The sequence below is a fragment of the Schistocerca gregaria genome, chromosome 8 (genome assembly GCF_023897955.1).
Source record: "Schistocerca gregaria isolate iqSchGreg1 chromosome 8, iqSchGreg1.2, whole genome shotgun sequence".
Taxonomy (NCBI): domain Eukaryota; kingdom Metazoa; phylum Arthropoda; class Insecta; order Orthoptera; family Acrididae; genus Schistocerca; species Schistocerca gregaria.
This window is the reverse complement of record NC_064927.1, coordinates 370922282-370943405: the sequence shown is the minus strand read 5'-3', so window position 1 is coordinate 370943405 and position 21124 is coordinate 370922282. Positions and strand designations below refer to the sequence as shown.

Genomic DNA, 21124 nt, shown 5'->3' with positions numbered 1-21124 from the left:
ACCACTGCCTCTCTGGACTGCACGTTCATCTAAGATGTTGCACATCGAACATCTCTGGGCTACGTCAGCAATTTGTTCAGTGTGGTCTTCCACCGAACACTGTCGATACATTGTGGGCGTGCTTATAAACAGGGTTTGAGTGAATTCTCCATCTGCATGCCCAGGCCCTCTTTCATTCAATGCCATATATAGAGGCTCTGCAGAATATGATGGCTTCGCAACGTGGTTACACTGCAGTTCTGAAATTCTAATCGGTTGTGTGTTGTTATGTCCCTAATGTGTGAAATAAACTGTAATCGTATTTCTCCTTCTTCATGAAACTCTCACAAACAATGGTGTAGAATGTACAAGCCTGACTTTTTAATGACTCTGTAATGCATTCCTACAACCGGGAAGATCAGATGTTCAAATGATTCAAATGGCTCTGAGCACTATGGGACCAACTGCTTTGGTCATCAGTCCCCTAGAACTTAGAACTACTTAAACCTAACTAACCTAAGGACGTCACACACATCCATGCCCGAGGCAGGATTCGAACCTGCGATCGTAGCAGTCGCACGGTTCCGGGCTGCGCGCCTAGAACCGCGAGACCACCGCGGCCGGCAAGATCAGATGTAGGTGATTGTAATGCAAGTGCGTCCGCAGCAAGTGCACGATCTGTTACGTAATGTTTGCATCGTGATACGAAATGCTCTCAAGCTTGTGGACTATCGCAGAGATAAGCCCTGATGTGTAGCTAACAGCTGGCAGCTGCTTTTTCCACGCAGGCCATTGCCCTGATAAGGAAGTGTGTCACAGCAGATATCTGTTCGCGCCTATTTGTTAAATAGCTGCGGTGGAGAACCGCACTAATGAGGCGCGAAACAAATTACAACATCTGCGCCAGCCGCTGAGACCGAGTGATTCTAGGCGCTTCAGCCCGGAACCGCGCTGCTGTTACGGTCCCACGTTCGAATCCTGCCTCGGGCACGGATGTATTTGATGTCCTTACGTTAGTTAGGTTTTTAGTAGTTCTAAGTGTAGGGGATTGATGATCTCAGATGGTAAGTCCCATAGCGTGTAGAGCCATTTGAACCATTTGAACAACATCTGCAAATGTAAAGAACTTTAGCAAGAGCAACTACAATAAATGACGTTCCTAGTGAAATGTACGACACCTTAAAGAAGTTGCTTACAGTAACGAACGATCCTTATTTCTTTGGTACACCCATCTACGCTTGACCTGACTGTTAGCAAATGTACTTGTAAATTATTTAAAAAAGGAGACTTTTGAGACTCTTAAGCAAGCGCCCATCCGAAAAAAAAGACGAGGTAGGTTGTACAAAAAAGCCTATGTACAATATTGGCCAGTAGGCATCCATATAATACAGTGATGACAAGTTATGAGATACAGTCAGGTGTCCTATTACAGATCAGTCGATAACATCCACATGAGAATATCTGGATCATCTACTAGAAGTACTGAATAGGATTGGGGAGAAGAGAAGTTTGTGGCACAACTTGACCAGAAGAAGGGATCGGTTGGTAGGATATGTCCTGAGGCATCAAGGGATCACCAATTTAGTATTGGATGTGCAGCGTGGAGGGTAAAAATCGTAGAGGGAGACCAAGAGATGACTACACTAAGCAGATTCAGAAGGATGTAGGTTGCAGTAGGTACTGGGAGATGAAGAAGCTTGCACAGGATAGAGTAGCATGGAGAGATGCATCAAACCAGTCTCAGGACTGAAGACCACAACAAAAACAGCTACTAGAAATACTACTGCTGTTACTACTACTACTGCAGGTGACGCGAGATATGGCTGCTTGTCTGTAGGTGAACTCGGCAGCTATGCCTCCTGACTCTCTGTCCTTTACTAGTTTTTCTGTCGTTTGACTGTCCTTAGGTCTCGGTTGTTTTTGTTATCGTGTTCATTCCTCTGACGGGTTTGACGTACCTCTCTATATTAGTCCATCCTCTGCAAGCCTCTTCATCCCTGCACCACTGTCGTAACCGAAACCCTTTTGTACCTGCTTCATTAAGTCTTGGTCTCCCTCTGCAGTTATTAGCCCACATTTCCCTACAACTCCTTACTTAACTCGAGTTAATCTGATTACCCACGTTTTGGTGTTCTTGATGCTGTTCTTATACTCTTCTTTGAAGACACTGTCCACTCCGCTCGACTGTCCTGCCAAGTCGTTTACTATCTCTGTCAGCACTGCAACGTCATTAGCGAACCTCTAACTAATCAGATAGACGCTAAAGGTCTTGTCATCTTCATTTCGCTACTAAAAAGTAAAGTCGCATTCATTCAAAGAGAATCTCATTAGGCTTTTCAAGTTCAGTTAAAAGAATGGGTTTCAAAATTTGTTTCTTCAGGACTGGCGACCACTTTTGAAGGCTGTGTTATTTATTTTGAAAAGGAAAATCTCATGGTGAGTTTGCTCCGGTTCCTGACCGAGATGCAAATACTGACACTGTGTGTTACTGAGAAAATCTGAGTTATCAAAATTATAAGGAAGGTAAGAGTGAAATGAAGTGGCAAATATTATTTCTAGAGAGAAAGACCCCCCCCCCCCCCCCAAAACGAAAAAAAAAATGCTCCGGAATAACTACAATAACTTTAACAAAAGTTAAACGAATTTCTACACATTTAATTTCTACCAAAAATTTTTGTTTCAGTGAAAGTACTTCTCAAAATTTTATTTTTCTTAATCGTTGAAAGTTCGTTTTTCATGCTACGACCACCTCTTAGGGATGTAGGAAGATCACTCAATTCAGCAAGCGCAACCAGCCGTTCGTAAAATAGACGATGAAAGAACGTTCACGATGTTTAGAGAAAGAACAGCTGAAGGTCGTTACATGGTCCAAACACACTTCTCTGGGCACTCCTGGAGTTATTTCTACATCACCGCTGTCGCTTCATCCAGTACAACATGCAGCGAGTGTGTCGTTGTCTAGAGAAAACATTTTCTTTCGCACAAGAAACTTTCAGAACTATCGAAGTCCTTTAAAAGCACCTGCAGTGCAGAAAGAAAGTAGTGTACAGCTTGCACAGAGAGATACGCAAAATAATATAGCACGTGACTGGGAAATGATAGCTTTCAGTCTGTCACGGATGATATTTTTATGGGACTCTGTATACCCTAGGTAATAAAGGGAACAAAAAAACCTTGGAAGAAGTGTTCGCTGTAGGCATATCAATGGTTTTTTTGGTGAGGACGATACATACTCTTTGAAATTATGCAGATCGGCACTTCATGTATCAGTATGAGATAAGGAACTCTGGTCAGGAAATTCAGAAGCTACAAACCCAGACGTCCCAAAACTCTGCCTTTGGGATACGATTACCTGTGAATGATTGCTTATGTAATGCAAGAAACTGATATCTTAGCTCTTTTTCTAGGTGTCGTATGAACAGTGCTGTAAGTGAGGCACCTGGCGTGGCCGAAAACGTACTCCTACTAAAAGATGGCGCTAATTGTTCGAACAGGTGCAAGACAAATGTGTGTCGAAGTGATTCCTGGATAAAAGAGGAAGGATGGTAACTCGTAGCATTGTTCCGACTGTGCCGCAATTTGCATCTCGTGCACGTAAGTAAAATTAGTATAAAAGTATGTCTATCTGGATTTTCATCATCGTCCACAGAACAATGCTAAATTAGAAAATTTCTCGTTTTTGTTTGTAATATTGGACTGAGTCGTTTCTGGACAAAGGTTTCCAATAAAAAGCCAGATAGATTTTTGCGACTCCATCAACACGGAAACAGATTGCAAATGCGTGCACAGAACGTGCAAGAGACAGTCAAATGAAAACGAGACAGATGGAAAAATGTAAGTAAACTCTACATTATTTCTTAAGTATTCGGCATAACCGTTAATTCATTTATCCCACTGTGACACAAGGCGGTCGTTGCCTACGTAACCACGATTGTATACAGACGTGCGCCTCTTCGTCCGTAGCATATCGACGGCGACGAATGTCTTTTTTCGGGGTCCAAAGAATATGGAAATCGCGTGGGAAGAGAAATGGACTGTATGGAACATGTGGCCGTGGCCCACATGTTGACAAGTTTGCTTCGAGTAAGCTGCAATAGTTTCGCTGGGAAGCTCTTATACATCCTCGACTCAGTTCCGATCTCTCCCCACGCATATTTTTGGAGCCCTGACGAAAGAGGTTCGTCGCCGTCGATTGGATTCGGACGAAGAGGTGCACGTCTCCGTACAATCATGAATCCGTTAGCAAACCGAAAACATTTTTCCATGAACGCATTGACCGTTTTGTCTCACAATGGGTTAAACCTATTAACAGATAAGGAAAATGAAATAATAACTAGTTTACTTACTTTTTTTCCATCACTCTCGATTTTATTTGACTATCCCATATACATATGTAACATGAATAACATCTGCAGTTTCTTAAGACAGTTAATGGTGTATCTACTAAAACAGCAATAATATCTGCCTTGTTCTGTAATCACTCATGATCCCATTACAAATGAGAAGGGGAGAGTTTTGTATGTAGAGGATACTGTATCAACGAACACAAGATCTTTCTTGGTCGATGGTTAAATCTAGTGACTGATTTTAGAACCACATGAAGGAATGCGTATTAGACACCGATATTAAAAGTATACTCCATTTTCTACAGTTTTTGTTGTTGTTAAATACTAGGTCGTGTTTCACGTATCTGGTGAAACTACTGTGCGTCCAAAATATTTAAGTGATATGAAATGCAGGGTGATCCAAAAAGAAAGAACAGAGTTCAGTTGTTTATTACAGACAAACTATGAAATATAAAAACACATTGCGTATGTCACTGAATAGAGGACGGTCCAAAGATTTATGCTCGTACAGACACTACACCGTACACTCAACATGAGTACCATGCGTTGCTAGAGAAACATCGAAACAGTAGCGCATTTCATTCAGCAGACGAATTAAGACGTCCATAGTTATTGAATCGACAACTTCCACAATTCGTTTATCAGCCCTTTAAGAGTAGCTGCCACAGATGGTACAAATGTACTCCCTTTGTGGAAAGAAATGGCACAAAACACTTTAAGTTTCAATGAGTCTCTTTCATGTTTTACGACGACGCCAGAACTTTGTGATCCCCAAGTTCTTACATTATGGCGGTACTCTACCCGATGGATGAGACGTCGATTCGTCGAGAAGATCAGTCGCTCGAGAAAAGTGTCTGCCATATCCTGGAGAAACAAATCCCAAATTCGTAACTTCGTAACTGGTTATGATCGTCGTAACTTGTTATGGTCGCTGGGACTCGATTGCTGCAGTAACTGCAACTTGTAAGGCTTGGTATGCAGGCGTCGTTTCAGAACACGCCACACTGTCGTTTTAGGACGCTGAATTTCCTGGCCCGCCCGTCTTGTGTGCTCTCGTTGGCCCCGTACGAACGCATCTCAGATACGCTCGACATTCTCACAAGACATGCTCGGCCAACCAATGATTTTCCCCTTGCACATGCAGCCAGCTTCCAAGATTTTTGCCAGCGAGTCATAAATCTGTTTGTGCAGAAGCGGCTTCTTACTGAAGCGACAGCGCAATACGGGTTGCACTTGAACAGTGGATTGACTTAGGACAAATTACAACACACAAAATGGTTTCTTTTGTGCTATAGTCGTCTGTTGCTACACCAGCGCAGTTGTATCAAACCCTCGAACCTTTCTCTATACAGTAACGTGCGCAATGTGCTCCTGTGATTTATAGTTTGTCTATAATAAACAACTGAACTCTGTTCCTTCTTTTTGAATCACCGGTAGTATTAAAGCTATTTGGACTATATAATTAAATCTCCAGATATATAATTTTATGATGAGTTAAGAGTTAAATGTTATTAAATGATTGGTATATGATGTGGGCAGTTACGCCATACTTCGTCGCTCGTTCGCCATCTTGTACTGTGAAACAGAAGAAGATCTTTTACCATGGAGCTTGTGGTAATTGCAAATTCACTTAGTTTCCTTAATGTATTGAATATTCTTCTTGCCTTGAAAATGTAAATTTATGTCAGTTTCCAAAATCTCCTATTTCAAAAGATGTCTACCTTGTAAGTTATTTCTAATCACATTTATGCTTAATTTTATTTCATTTAGTGATTATTGTTGTGCATCAGAATTATAATGTGTCACATAGACTATTAAATACCGTAATGATAAGATTTTTCGAGTGCATTACTTTTAAATTTCAGTCTAATATATGTTCCTAGCCACATGACCAATCTGTAACTAGGAAAATACCTAGGAACATGTTTCCACATTTGCATAACCCTTAATTTTCCAGAGTACTTTTTATAATTTTAGAAAAAGACTGCAACACGATAAAACTGAACGCTATCATTTAATAATGGAATAAGAAAATAAATGAAACGTTTATTACATGGCTGGATAAAGGAGAAAATCGGAAAAGTGTTCCGAGACACCCCCCTCCCCTTCCTCTTGTTTCCAGCCAGACCTTCTACCTTTCCCAAAGCTCATACATGGTACAGTGTACCTAAATTTTTTCTCTTTCGTAACTTACTGTGTCGCAAAATATTCTTTTTTAACCTGTAACTACATGTTATATCTGCTACTTTTCAATTATTATTACTATTATTATTATTATTAGAAAGAGCAGCAAAAGGTGGTAGTTGATACTGTTCCTCGTACTTTTATCGTTACAGTCAAATCTTCTTTCAAATCATTTTCCACTCTTTTCATATTATTTAATTACAAGTGAAAATATTATTAGTCTCCTTCCTTAAGAACCAACATGTAGAGAGGATGGTATGTATAAACCACTTTCCCGATGGTAGAAAGAGCCTATTGGCCCTCATCTGATTAGGTTAAGTAAATAAATAAATTAAAAATGACTTAAAATGCGCACACTGTAATGGGTAATAACGGTTTCCTTACAGCGCTGTATTCCGCAACTAATACTCGTAACAGCTGTTATTAATTATAAGAATCGCTCTTTCGTATGGGACGAAATATAGTCGAAAATTTACAGTACGAATAGGTAGTTCAACTGTATTTTATTCTTCACTAACAAGGAACCCAACGATGGCTAGGTCGCAAAAGACCAATGATGTTAACGGCATTCGACGCCCCGCACATTGTCTACCACGCAACCACAACATTCGCTGCTAATTGTAACAGGCGGCGGGACTGGTGTGTACAGCATGAGGTTGTGGAGTGTAGTTGAACTGCTTAGACGACGAGTAACTCACAACGGTGCTACTGCGGTAGTGTTGTTGCTACAAAGCAGAACCATGGCAACGATAAACAAAACAAACATTGCATTATATCTACAATAACAGTTTACGAAGTTGACATCTCGTCAGAAAGGAACCCAAGATATTTCGCAGAGTGAGAAAGAAGTCGCAAATGAAATATCAGCGTTTCTGCAAGATGAGTCAGTGAAATGTGTGGTGTTGTATACGCTCGACTTATTGACAATATACATGAGTAGTAACATGATGACGATAAGTGCTTGACATATGAACATGGTATTAAAACAAGTGTCGACCCATGTAGTTCATCATCCTTGTCAGACAGGGAACCACAAATCGAGTTTCCAGTGAAAAGTAGTAAAGGGCAATCGTTATCCATAGAGCAGGTACTAAACATAGCTGGCATGCGAAGATCATTAGCAGCATGGTAAAAAGTCAATTATGAACAGATTTCAATTATGTCTGCAGCGATGTGACCGTGTATTGAATTGGAAAACTATGGATATCCAAAGTAGGACAAGGTGCACGCGTTACAAAAACTGGTGTTTGCTCGTTTCTAGGTTGCTCACTAAAATTTACATGATACGCACAATAGTAATCTAGTACGTTATGCACGCCAAACTGAGCGTGATATAGATTACAGTGATTTCAAGGGAAGCAGTGGATGGTTACATAGCTTCAAAGAGTGCTACAAAATTGGAAGGAGAAAGATAGCAAAATCTCAGACAAAATGTCAACTTGACGATGCACAAAAACTGTGTAATTAGCATGAAAATTTTACCCCATCTTTCAGTGAGGACGGAATGCGTATGAAAGGAACCCTGGAAATTATACGAACAAGAGAGTTGCATCGAGGTCAGCTAACGTCAAAGTCTCAACGCATTCGTAAACAGCTATGCCGACTGTTAATTTGGATGGTAAACTGACCAGAAAGTTACTTATTGTGCTGCAAGAAGTTGGAGGTGTTCTCTTCCCTGTGGTTCTTTCCCGTGCGCGTCATGTTGCAAGTAGTGGGAATATTTACTTCACAGCAAGCAACAGTGGGAAAATGAACGTAATAGAACTACAACTATGGTATGAGCATTGCTGTTGGTCAATATCTGATCGAAATAACTTGCTTTTGCTTGTTTCCTGGTCTCCGTATAAAAAACCTACTTCCTTAGGGCAAACTATCCTTCTTGAAAAGTGTGTGACCCTGCATTTCAAACCACCTTGAAGCACCGCACAAATTCAGGTTACCCATGATTGTCTTTTCCGTGCCTATGAAATATATTATCGCACTATCTGCAGCTAGGCCATTAAGAATAGCCAGGTTGACGGTAAGGTCGACGACAGACTGTTTCGAATTCCGTTGCTTGCCATCACTCTCCGTCTGTTCTCATCGCCCCCTTACACCTGTATGATTTTATACGCATTGTTTAAGAGTGGGTGCCTAGCTGAACGTCCTGCGTTGTTTGTAACTCCCAAGGAGTTCGCCTTCGATTTCGATGGCACGAACATTTGTGATCACTGTGACGCGCCATTTTTCATTCGGTGTGCGTGGTGCAAGCTAAGGTGTGTTTTGAATATTTCTTGAATGTCGACAATTTCCATTTTGTTATGTATAATACATACATCACATAGATGGTTGATCTCTGCATCCCCCGGAAACTCACTTCCTGATGCACTCGGTGAGTCATTAGCAGCTAATATTTTTCCTGTCACAATTGTTGAAATGAACCTTAGTAAAGGTTGAATTTGCGACCCCGCCTCAAGGTGTTCCCAGTAAGACTTCTTAGAGTCCTCTACATAGGCAGTATTTTCTTTGGATAAGTGTAACTGTCCACTTTTCGTCTGTGGCTGGTTTGTTTTTACTTGTGGCCGTTTATGTGTTGTTGTTGACGCTTTGAAAGAGAATGGAAAAAGATGAAAGGCAGTACCTCTTCGTCTCTGGTAACACCGAATAAGATGCAGAGCACAGAACAGCCAGCCGAGGAACGGATCACCATCAATAGTATCACAATGACACACAACTTACTGTAATAAGGTTTGGGATTTGGCCCACGACACAGTCGAATAGACACTGCACAACACCAACTCATATCTCCGTTTGACAAACATTACATCAGCAGCCTGAGCTGAACAGGCTACCAATGAGTCTAATGGAACTTCCTCGACTGCAGATACGGTTACGTGAGTGGTAAAACCAACAGCCTACTGAAATGTGATCATTTCATTCTACTGAGTGTGGAGAAAAGTACCAAACATGTACATATTTTCAGTACCTACACCGCTTATGAAGTGAGAGAAAATATATTTACTCCCTTGTTCAGACAAGAACACAAGTTAAAAAAAAAATAAAAAAAAAATAAACAAACCCTTGTTCACAGTACGAGCAACCCTTAGCGGCTCACCATCTCACAACTGTTCATAACGTCGCCTTTCCAGCTTACATCTTTTGTAATATGTGACTTGTAAGTACTGTATCTTTTCCAGTCAGTACAAACTTTAATTTTATTAATGTACGATAGCTAATATGTTTTAGAACAGTTAGTCTAATTCTGAAGACGACGCTCATAGTAGCGTCGAAACCAGGTCAATTTTTACTTAATATTTGTGACCGATGGCTTATTTGTTCCAATATAACACCAAATACAGTTAATCAGTCAATTTCATTTTTCTTGGAAATGTAACCAAAAACTTTTACGAACGTGCCAAAACAGAAGAAAAAATTGTTTGAAGAATGACTGGGTCATGCAAATTCTGATCAGCTTTTTAAAACTCATGAGTGGAAATCACTACCGTATGTTACAACGACTTATTTAAGTATGATTTAGACGAAAACTTTCTTCCTGTCTGTACTACTACGATCTAGTCGTAACTGAAAAGAAAGAAAAAAAGTACATTACGATGACTGACCCAAGTATGATTAATCTCACTTACCTTAGTTTACTATGGATAACTAACAACGGAAATAACAGAAGTCACTCTTTGATGAACGGCACGGCCTTAGGAGCGATTCTGGATGCTTTGAGGGGCGAACAAGACAATATATGGATGGAGCCCAGTGAAGCAGATAAGCGCTGCAGTCCGCTATTGGACCGTTTAACAGCACAACTAGCATGCTGTGGCTCACAAAGGTCATTGGCCTTGTCAGTGATAAGAAGCTGTTTATATGTACGAGCTGACGACTATTCGAGTTCCTTTGTTTCACTATATTGTCAAGTAATGGTGCGTCTCGTCAGGCAGATATCGGTATGCGCGTTTTTGTTACCAGGCAGTAAAGCAACAGTGAAAGGAGCAGAGACCTGTGATTGTACCAACAGCTGCTACCAAACATTACTACACTGGCATATGTGAATGTTATAATATTATAACTGGGTTTGTTTCTTTGATTCGATAGACTTCCTCCGCTATTACTATTATATAATAATTATTATTCGGATTTCTCCTGCTTAAGAGCACTTTAGCTTAACAGGGTGGTGTACGAGACGCTCTTTCCTTTTGGTGACAAAGTACCATCGGTAATGATTCGGTAAATACCGCACATAGAATACGTCACTACATGCACTACTGGCTACTAAAATTGCCACACCAAGTAGAATGCAGATGATAAACGGGTATTCATTGGACAAACATATTATACTAGAACTGACATGTGATTACATTTTCACTCAATTTGGGTGCACAGATCCTGAGAAATGAGTACCCAGACCCAGAACAACCACCTCTGGCCGTAATAACGGCCTTGATAAGCCTTGGCATTGAGTCAAGCAGAGCTTGGATGGCGTGTACAGGTACAGCTGCCCATGCAGCTTCAACACGATACCACAGTTCATCAAGAGTAGTGACTGACGTATTCTGACGAGCCAGTTGCTCGGCCACCATTGACCAGACGTTTTAACTGATGAGACATCTGGAGAATGTGCTGGCCAGGGCAGCAGTCGAATATTTTCTGTATGCAGAAAGGCCCGTACAGGACCTACAACATGCGGTCGTGCATTATCCTGCTGAAATGTAGGGTTTCGCAGGGATTGAATGAAGGGTAGAGCCACGGTTCGTAACACATCTGAAATTTAACGTCCTCTGTTCAAAGAGCCGTCAATGCGAACAAGAGGTGACCGAGACGAGTAACCAATGGCACCTCATACCATCAGGCCGGGTGATATGCCAATATGGCGATGACGATTCGCTCTTCCAATGTGCGATGTCACCAAACACGGATGTGACCATCAAGGTTCTGTAAACAGAATCTGGAGTCATCCGAAAAATGACCATTCGTGCACCCAGGTTCGTCGTTGAGTACACCACCGCAGGCGCTCCTGTCTGTGATGCAGCGTCAAGGGTAACCGCAGCCATGGTCTCCGAGCTGATAGTTCATGCTGTAGCAAACGTCGCCGAACTGTTCGTGCAGATGGTTGTTGTCCTGCAAACGTCCCCATCTGTTGACTCAGGGATCGAGACGTGGGTGCACGATCCGTTACAGCCATGCGGATAAATTGCGTGTAATCTCGATTACTAGCGATATGAGGCCGTTGGAATGCAGCACGGCTTTCCGTATTACCCTCCTGAACCCACCGATTCCATATTCGCAATCGAGATGGGCTACAATCCGACCTTTATCAAAGCCGGAAACGTGATGGTACGCATTTCTCCTCCTTGCACGAGGCATCACAACAACGTTTCACCAGGCAACGCCGGTCAACTGCTGTTTGTGTATGAGAAATCTGTTGGAAACTCTCCTCATGTAAGCACGTTGTATGTGTCGCCACCGGCGCCAACCTTGTTTGAATGCTCTGAAAAGCTAATCATTTGCACATCACAGTATCTTCTTCCTGTCGGCTAAATTTCGCGTCTGTAGCACGCCATCTTCGTGGTGTAGCAATTTTAATGGCCAGTAGTGTATTGTTTCTCGCGGATTTTATTATTATAGAAACATTACTGACGACTATTTGTTCGAATCCTGCCTCGGGCATGGATGTGTGTGATGTCTCTAGGTTAGTTAGGTTTAAGTAGTTCTAAGTTCTAGGGGACTGATGACCACAGCAGTTGAGTCCCATAGTGCTCAGAGCCATTTGAACCATTTTGAACGACTATTTGTCAATAAAAGTGAAACACGTCTGGTTTGTCACCTATTTAAATTGCAGTACTCTGACGACTGGAAAATCAAAACCATAACTGCTGCAAACGATGGGGAACACTATATCAGAGAATGCGCCTATTGGGCTATGCCTCCGTTTTACACACAAGCAGTCACTTCTGATAGAAGCCTCTCTAACCGGATATGAATAACAAATGGTTTGTAGTACAGCTACGCTATACAGTATCACTCAAGAAATGATCGCGGTCATTGCTGGCGATGCGATCGCTACCTCGCAGTGCCACCTCGGGCGCCAGGTACTACAGTCAGCTGAGGATGATAACTGCGACTGAAAACGTAACAGTTGTGTTGTATTTTCGTATTGTGCATTGTTTCTCTGGACGGCGTGCCTGTTTTAAGTAACGGAAGGTACGTAGGTAGCTGTGCAATTTTTATACTATTGTCACACAAACCTGTCTCAATTATGCAAGTTCATGGAACACTTGCGACCATATTCAGATCAGGAAAGTAAGCCGCTGGATGTACAATAAGCAAAAAAATTTTGCACAACTACTTACGTAGGCGACAATTTATTGTCTAGAAACCACTCTAACCGCAGAAACAAAATATGGCACATTTTCTACCTCATGTAGTACATTTTTATACACTGAAGTGCCACAGAAGCTGGTATAGTCATGCATATTCAAATACAGATATATGTAGACAACAAGTGTCTGGTGCAGTTGTTAAGAACGATTAGTGCTGCTACAGTGGCAGGTTATCAAGATTTAAGTGAGTTTGAACGTGGTGTTATAGTCGGCGCCTCGAGCGATGAGACACATCATCTACAAGGTAGCGACGAAGTGGAGGTTTTACCGTATGACCAGTACATGAGTGTAAAACATCAAATCTGCGACATCGCTGCAGCTGGAGAAAGATCCTGCAAGAACGGGACCAACGACAACTGAAGAGAAACATTCAACGTAACGGAAGTGTAACCCTTCCCAAGTTCCTACAGGTCCAGCCATTCAATGAAACTTCGATGTGAGCTTTCGGAGTCGAAGACCCACTCGTGTTCCCTTGATGACTGCAAGACACAAAACTTAACGCCTCGCCTGGGCTCGCCCACACTAAAATTGGACTGTTGATGACAGGAAACATGCTGCCTGTTCGGAAGAGTCTCATTTCAAGTTGTATAGAGCGGATGGAAGTGTATGGGTGAGGAGACAACCTCCTGAATCCATGGACCCTGCATGTCAGCAAGGACTGTTCAATCTGGTGGAGGCTCTGTAATAGTATGGGGCGTGTGCGATGATATGGGACCCCTGATACGTCTAGGTACGACTGTGACAAGCGACAGTACGTAAGAATCCTGTCTTATTACCTGTATCTCTTCATGACCACTGGACCTGGGCAATTTCAGCAGGACAACGCGACACCCCAGAGGTCCATAATTGCTACAGAGTGGCTCCAGGTACACTCTTCCGAGTTTAAACACTTCTGCTAGCCACCAAATTCCCCAGACGTGACCATTATTGAGCATATCTGCGAAGCCTTTCTACGTTATGTTTAGAAAAGTTCTGCACCCCATCGTACTCTTACGGATTTCTGCACAGCTCAGCAAAATTTATGGTTTCAGTTCCCTCCAGCTCTACTTCAGACATTAATCGAGTCCATTCCACGTCGTATTGCGGCACTTCTGGGTGCTCGCGGGACCCTACACGATATTAGGTATGTGTAACTGTTTCTTTGACCGTTCAGTGTAAAAGATTTCATGAGCGTACTGAAAATTCAACTCAATGAACAATATACCACTTACAGTTACATACGCGCAAACACATTTCTAAAAGTGAGTCACAGTGGCAACGATATTTTTTGGGGTTTCAGACGTTAGGCAACCCTAATGATGAAACAGCTGACACGTTAGTGGAAGGAGCTACATACGTAGGACACCTTGGGCTTCAAGGCTAAATTAGTGAAGAAAGGAAGACAGGAATTCTCAAATATGAAGATGCAGTCTGTTCTTTCGGACGTGTCCGAAAGAACAGATACCATTGGTGATTGTGCAGCTCTCTAGAATGAAATTATAATTAAATCAATACCATTAGCTGCTGACAGGAGTTGATATACACGAACGGGGACAGTTGAAAATGTGTGCCCAGACCGAGTTCGAGTCCCGGTTGGGGCACACATTTTCACACTGTCCCCACAGCTAATGGTATTGCTTTAATTGTAACGGAATTCTCAAAGGTCATGAAAGGTGTAGGCCTACATCATATTCTATTGCAACCCAAAATGAAATTATAATGTTACTTAAAAACCGTCTTGATTGCAATTTTTTTTTATCCATATGACCGGTTTCGGTTCATTCAGAACTATCTTCACATGCTACGTCACATCACATCACATATGTGACGTAGCATGTGAAAATTGCTGGATTTGGACGGGTTACTCCTGTAACTGAAATATCAGATCTGAAGATGGTTCTGAATGAACCGAAACTGGTTATATGAATAAAAAAAATTGTAATCAAGACGGTTTTTAAGTAACATTATAAAATCACTGATTGCTGTTATCCCATAAGACATTATGTCTGTTTTTGCAAAATGAAATTTCTTCCATGCTAAACAGTTTTAATATCAACAATTATGCTCATGTCCTAAGTTTTCAACACACCTCTCTCGAAAAGGGTACAAAAATTCCATTTATGGAATGAAGTATGACGTATAATAAAGTAATATATTTGTGTATCAAAAACTTGACACAGTAACAGAACACCATCGGCGGGCTCGCTGCTGCAGGAGTATATCTTACAACAGTCTTGCTGTCATCAAAGGAGAATAAATTTGTACTATGACTAATAATCCCTTGCGACCTGTGATCTCACAATGTAGGCACACAGCTTTGCGATGTATAAATATTCTTTAGTATCCACTTACGGCTTACGTACGTGTACATTTAGAATTGTTTCTTCATGTTGTTTGTTTGTAGTGGTGTAAAGCGTGAACAATTGTTCCTCTCCTAACATTTTGTTCAATAAGTAGTGTAACACTTTTCTTTTCTCGGCCAATTTCTGGTGAAAATCTGCGGACTTTTGTAGGACATCCTGGGAAATTCCCGCTGCAGGAGGAGCTAAACATACCTTCTAAATGGCGTCATTGAGATTCTTTAGGCGGAAACTCAGAGCATCACGCATATTCATAGACGCTTGTAGAATGTTTACGAAGACCTGGCTGTAATCACAAGTACTGTGAGACGCAGGGCGAGGGGTCTGGTATCATCGCAACAAGGTCGCGCGAACCTGTCCGAACTCCCATGTGCCGGCCGGCCGCATAAACTTGTGACTTCTGCAATGCTGGAACGTGCGGACACTCTCACTAGATCTTCGTACATCCATATTTAAACCGGATGAAGGTGGGACACAGCTGGTATAATATTTATTAAAAATGAAATTCCTCCAGCTGTACTTAAGATTTTATATTTACTTCGCTACCGTTTCGACGTTGCGTCAACGCCATCTTCAGATCCGTACACTTCGATGAACTCAGTTGTGTATGGCTCAGTCTAGATCTCCGCGGTGAGACCAACGCGTGGTCCACGTGGATGGCCATCCAAGGCCATCCATGTGCAGATGGATGGCCTTGCATGGCCATCCATGTGGACCACGCGTTGGTCTCACCGCGGACTGCTAGACTGAGCCACACAGTTAGGTTACTCAAAGATGTGTGCACGCTGCGTTCCTCGCCGCCTAACAAGAAACCATAAAGAGAAATCTAAGAGAAGACCGGAAAGAGCAACGAAGGACCATCTGTGTGGAACTGCTTGAACGCCACTAAATTGCTCGTGACAATCTTTTATCGAACAGCGAAGATTATTGATCCAGCAGGACATTATCTCCGGCGTCGACCAGTAGATTGGTACCAAGCTGGCCTAGAGGGTCTCCAAGTAAGTGGCGTAAGGCCATCACATTGAGCGGAGTTTTTATTGAAAAACAAGATTTTGTAGCCAAAAGAGTGGGGAATAATAGCGTGTATTGGAATCTTGAATAAAACGAACCTGCCTTCAGAAAAAAAGTGTTGCATTACTTAATGAACCGGCCGGCCGTTGTGGCCGAGTGGTTCTAGGCACTTCAGTCTGGAGCCGCGCGACCGTTACGGTCGAAGATTCGAATCCTGCCTCGGGCATGGATGTGTGTGATAGCTTTAGGTTAGTTAGGTTTAAGTAGTCCTAAGTTCTAGGGGCTGATGACCTCATATGTTAAGTCCCATAGTGATTTGAACCATATGAACTTAATGAACGCCCCTTGTTGAATTAGAACAGAGAAACACATTCTTAACCATCAAAAAGATTCCTTTAACCTGATCTATACCAGATACAGTATGGCGCACACTCGTTTCTATATCCGTCATTTATGCATTTCTTACACGATCGGAAGCAGGAAGTGACACCAAAAGAAATCATTTCGAAGCACGTGTTCTACGCTTTTATATTTTGAAGAAACTGCTTTGGTTCTGGAGAGTCCCCGACCATGTAATGTAAAAATTCCTGCGAAGGTGCTTCCTCTGGTGGTAACCGAATTTTTCCATTCATACAACAGTATCCTGGTGTCTTCCTACTGATTTTTTTCGCATTGCAAAATTGGCAGATGTTATCCATTTTTCCGATAACGACATGTTTCTGTTTGTTATATTCTTTCGTCGGGTCGAAGGCGAATGTTAGGCTGTACTGTTTACTTTTCCTCGTCCGCGCTTCTCATAGGATGAAGTTTTCATGGCTGGCTTGAATTGGCAGTCTTTTGTTATAATATTGTGTCGCAATTCTTCATTCTTCAATCCGTTCATTTCGGTTTCTCTGCTTCTCACGGTGCTCATTGTCTTATGTTCTCGCTCTTAGTCTGCTTCGCTTTTTCGTTGTCCTTTCCGTTCTCGAAGTTTTGCTTCAGATGGCAAGAGCTCATAGCCTTTTACTTTTAGGAATTGTCTAAAATATAAATCAAATTAGCTTTTTATTAACAAACGCAGTAAGTGCAATTTACTCACTTTTCACTCTTCATTTTCGATTTATGTTCAGTCGCTGTATCACTTTGACGTATCACACTTTTTCTGTTCCTCCCTTCGTCACTGATAAGAAACTGACGTTCGAACCCACGACGGGTCTTGCTTTACATACCCGAGTAGGCGCACCAGCGGCGAATTCCAGAACATGCCAAAAAGGCTTTGAATCGTCACAACGGTTCAAAATATTTCACAACATTGGAGAGTGTTCTGGAATGTCCCACTATGATCTGGGATGTTCCGGGATGTTCCCTAACATTCTGGAATCTTACAAAATGTTTCAGACTCTTCTGGAACAAACCGGAACACCCCGGATCATTGTGGAATTTTGAAATGTTCTCTAACTATCCCGAATGTTCTGAAATGTTCTAGAAATTTCTAGAGGGCGGAATTTCCCTGCCTTTATATCTTCAAAAGCATGCCCTTCAGGTAAAAACGGGAAGCTTCGGCGCGCAAGTCGCCAAATATGGCGTCGACTGCAATAAGACTTGCACCTGGCGGCAGAACTTCCCCGGATGGGGCCTCCCGGCCAACAATGCCATACGCTCATTTCCATTTTTTCTCATGTATAATCTCCGAAAGCTTTTTTAATGAAACAAACGTCACTAACATTGTACATCTTTATATTTCATGTCTGTATTTACAGCCCTCTTTCGCTAGGAGGCTCTGAATTGGAGCGTGTAGAATGGCGGTATGTAACGTAACTAAGTGGGTGCGTGAGAAACAGCGTGTTTTAATCGAGTTTCGAATTGGAAGAGTTCACCCACAACTGGAGCTCCCGCTACTTCAGCGTTGAAATGCCAGACCACACGCGACATGTGCAACAATCAAACGAGTTGGATTCACTCTTCATCGACCTTCCTCCATACAGTCCCGACATAGCACCATATGATTTTTATATATATCAAAAACTTAAATAGCATCTTCGAGGACTTCGCTTTGATAATGATGAAGCGGTGCCAACAGATGTGGAGTTACGGCTCCGTCAACAACGTCAAACATTCTACAGTGACTGTAGCAACAAACTGGCCTGTCGTTGGGAGAAATGTGTTCGTCACCTTAGAGACTATATTTTGAAACAAATACGTATTTTCCCAGGAGTGCTAGTTCTGCAAGGCTCGCAGGAGAGCTTTTGTGAAGTCTGGAAGGTAGGAGACGAGGTATTGGCAGAAGTTAATCTGTGAGGAGGGGCTTCAGTCTTGCTTGGGTAGCTCAGACGTTAGAGCACTTACCTGTGAAAGACGAAGGTCCTGAGTTCGAGTGCCGGTCCCACACACAGTGTTAACCTGCCAGAAAGTTTCATGTCAGCGCACACTCTGTTGAAGAGTATGTGATCTCAACAACTAAATAAAAATAAATAAATAAATTAGTGTGATACATGATCTGAAAACAAAAACCTGATATTGAAAAAGTATCCTGATTTGCATTTTCAATAAATATTTTTTAAATTTTTTATTTTATGCAGAAGGCCGTCATTTATTTTAGAACAATAGAGATTTTTATTTTCTTTGAAAAAAAAGTGAAAATCTCATTCTGGAATGTTAATAAAAAGTTTATTTTAGTTAAAAATCTTTCAGAGTTTTCACATAAAACTTTGGAGGTTTCACATTTCAGCACGCCTTCGTAGAAATTGTGATGGCATATCATGGATATTTAACATAAGCAAGCTATTGCGGAGCAATCAGATACACTTATAGGCCAAAACATTATGACAACTGTCCAATGCGCTGTTGGATGCCGACTTGTGGTATTGAGGGTACGTGATGCGGTAACAAATGTATGTAGACGGATAAGACACGGGCAGGGGATCACCTTAGGGAAGATATGGGGTGCAAATTGGAAATCGACTGAGAAAAGCTGCATTGACAAAGGGCAAATTATTATTACGCAGAGCCTGTGGAGGAATATCTCGAAAACGGCGAAGCGGATCGAATGCTCACGTGCTACTGTCGTGAGCAGGAGCTAGGACAGAGAAACTACCACTGTACACTGAATGGTTGGACGTCCACGACTCTTCACAGAACGTGGGGTCCGTTCTGTAAAGTAGGATATATTGTGATCTGTGCCATCTCTGCCCAAAGAGCACAATGCTGGTGCTCGCACAACCGCTTCGGAGCACACCGTTCATCGTACCTTATTGAGCATGGAGCTCTGCAGCAGACGGCGCCTACGTGATCACACGGCATCAGCATCGCCGGCCGCTGTGACCGAGCGGTTCTAGGCGCTTCAGTCTGGAACCGCGCGACCGCTATGGTCGCAGGTTCGAATACTGCCTCGGGCATAGATGCGTGTGATGTCCTTAGGTTAGGTTTAAGTAGTTGTAAGTTCTAGGGGACTGATGACCTCAGATATTGAGTCCGATAGTGCCCAGAGCCATTTGAAGCATTTGAACCAAATGACATCGGCAGTTACGCTTGCAGTGTGTGCGGGATCGTCGAGATTCAACGGTCGATCAATTTAAACGTGTCGGCTCTTCGGGTTATTCACATTTTTGCTACACTAAGTCGATGGTCGTGCACACAGACGACGTCTTTGAAGTGAATGGCGGCTCGAAAAGTGCAGCGTGCCAAGGGCACAGGATAATGGGAGCAGCATTATGCTTTGGGAGTCATTTTCCAGAGCTTCAATGAGATCTGTGGTAGTAACCGAAAACAGTCTGACAGCTGTGAACCACCTGCGTCTCTTCATGCTTGATGTTTTCCGCAACGGCGATGTCATCTTTCAGCAGTATAATTTTTCGTGTCTCGGAGCCAGAAGCTTGCTACAGTGGTCTGAGGAGCATTATAGTGAACTCACGTTTATGTCTCGGCTACCAAATCTTCCTGATGTAAATCCTTTGGAACCCATCTGAGTCGCTATCTGGCGCCATCACCGAGTACGTAAATCAGTGGCCCGTTTTTCACGCGAATTACATGTCCTGTGCTACATACCTCCATTAAACCCACTAACAAACTGTCGGGTCCCTGATATGCAGAATCAGTGAAGTATTTCGATCCGAAGACGGACGAACAAGCTATTAAGCAGGAGATCATAATGTTTTGGCTCATCAGTGTGCAAGCCAACGCAGGCATATAAACTGTATAACTAAAAGTGCTATGTAATAGTGGAATAAGCAACATGTTCCCCTCCCTCAGTATAAAGATTATGTAGCTCTTACGGCGGCTGTTACATTAATAATAATGTCTGAAGTAGTACAATGAATCTCAGTGTTAGTTCATCCCTAACACAGCACTGTGTCGGCCAGCATTATCACATCACAGTGCGTTAAAACGTGTCTGCTAATATTAGCTGTAACCCTGTTTTAAATCGCGCTCAGGGCTTATGAGGAAACGAGTAGCGTACGCGTCCCAATATGTTTTGTAATATTTCTGTGACGACATGTATTGGGAGATATCTGACATTTACTGACTCTGAAAATAATGCTCTTTAAATAATGTTTATAAATGCAATCATATTATTCCTTGTATTTTGTTACTCATATTTTTTACTCGCTTTAGTGCTTACCTTTGCAGTTTGAAATGGTTCTATATCCGAATTCAGGATAGTGAAACAAGAAAATAGCAAGAAGTAACTGTCAAATAGATGCTACTACTCATTTGAGAACGATGCTGTGGGTGTGGTCCCAAATGAAGGAAAATCATCAAATTTCGGGTTACCTGCTCCTGAGATACGGTTGGTGGAGGGGCGACGAATAGAGCACTGAAAGCGTGTATGTTTTAGTCTATAGTCGTAATACATTTACTTTTGTCTGCTGGCTACAGGTCTCGGCTCAAAGGACCATATCATCAGGCCATCCCTTGG

At 42.2% G+C, this 21124-nt stretch overlaps 1 protein-coding gene across 2 annotated transcripts in view; it reads right to left on the bottom strand.

Annotated features, from left to right (window-relative positions):
- LOC126284322 (UDP-glycosyltransferase UGT5-like) overlaps positions 1–21124 on the bottom strand; it is a 76720-nt gene that overhangs the window by 44742 nt on the left and 10854 nt on the right. The window contains exon 1 of one of the 2 annotated variants that reach the window (XM_049983164.1): positions 10133–10216. The exons of the other annotated variant lie outside the window; for it this stretch is intronic. The gene's annotated coding sequence lies outside the window, so the exon portion shown is untranslated. Of the gene's footprint in view, positions 1–10132; positions 10217–21124 lie in introns of those variants that run through there. 2 annotated transcript variants of the gene reach the window in all.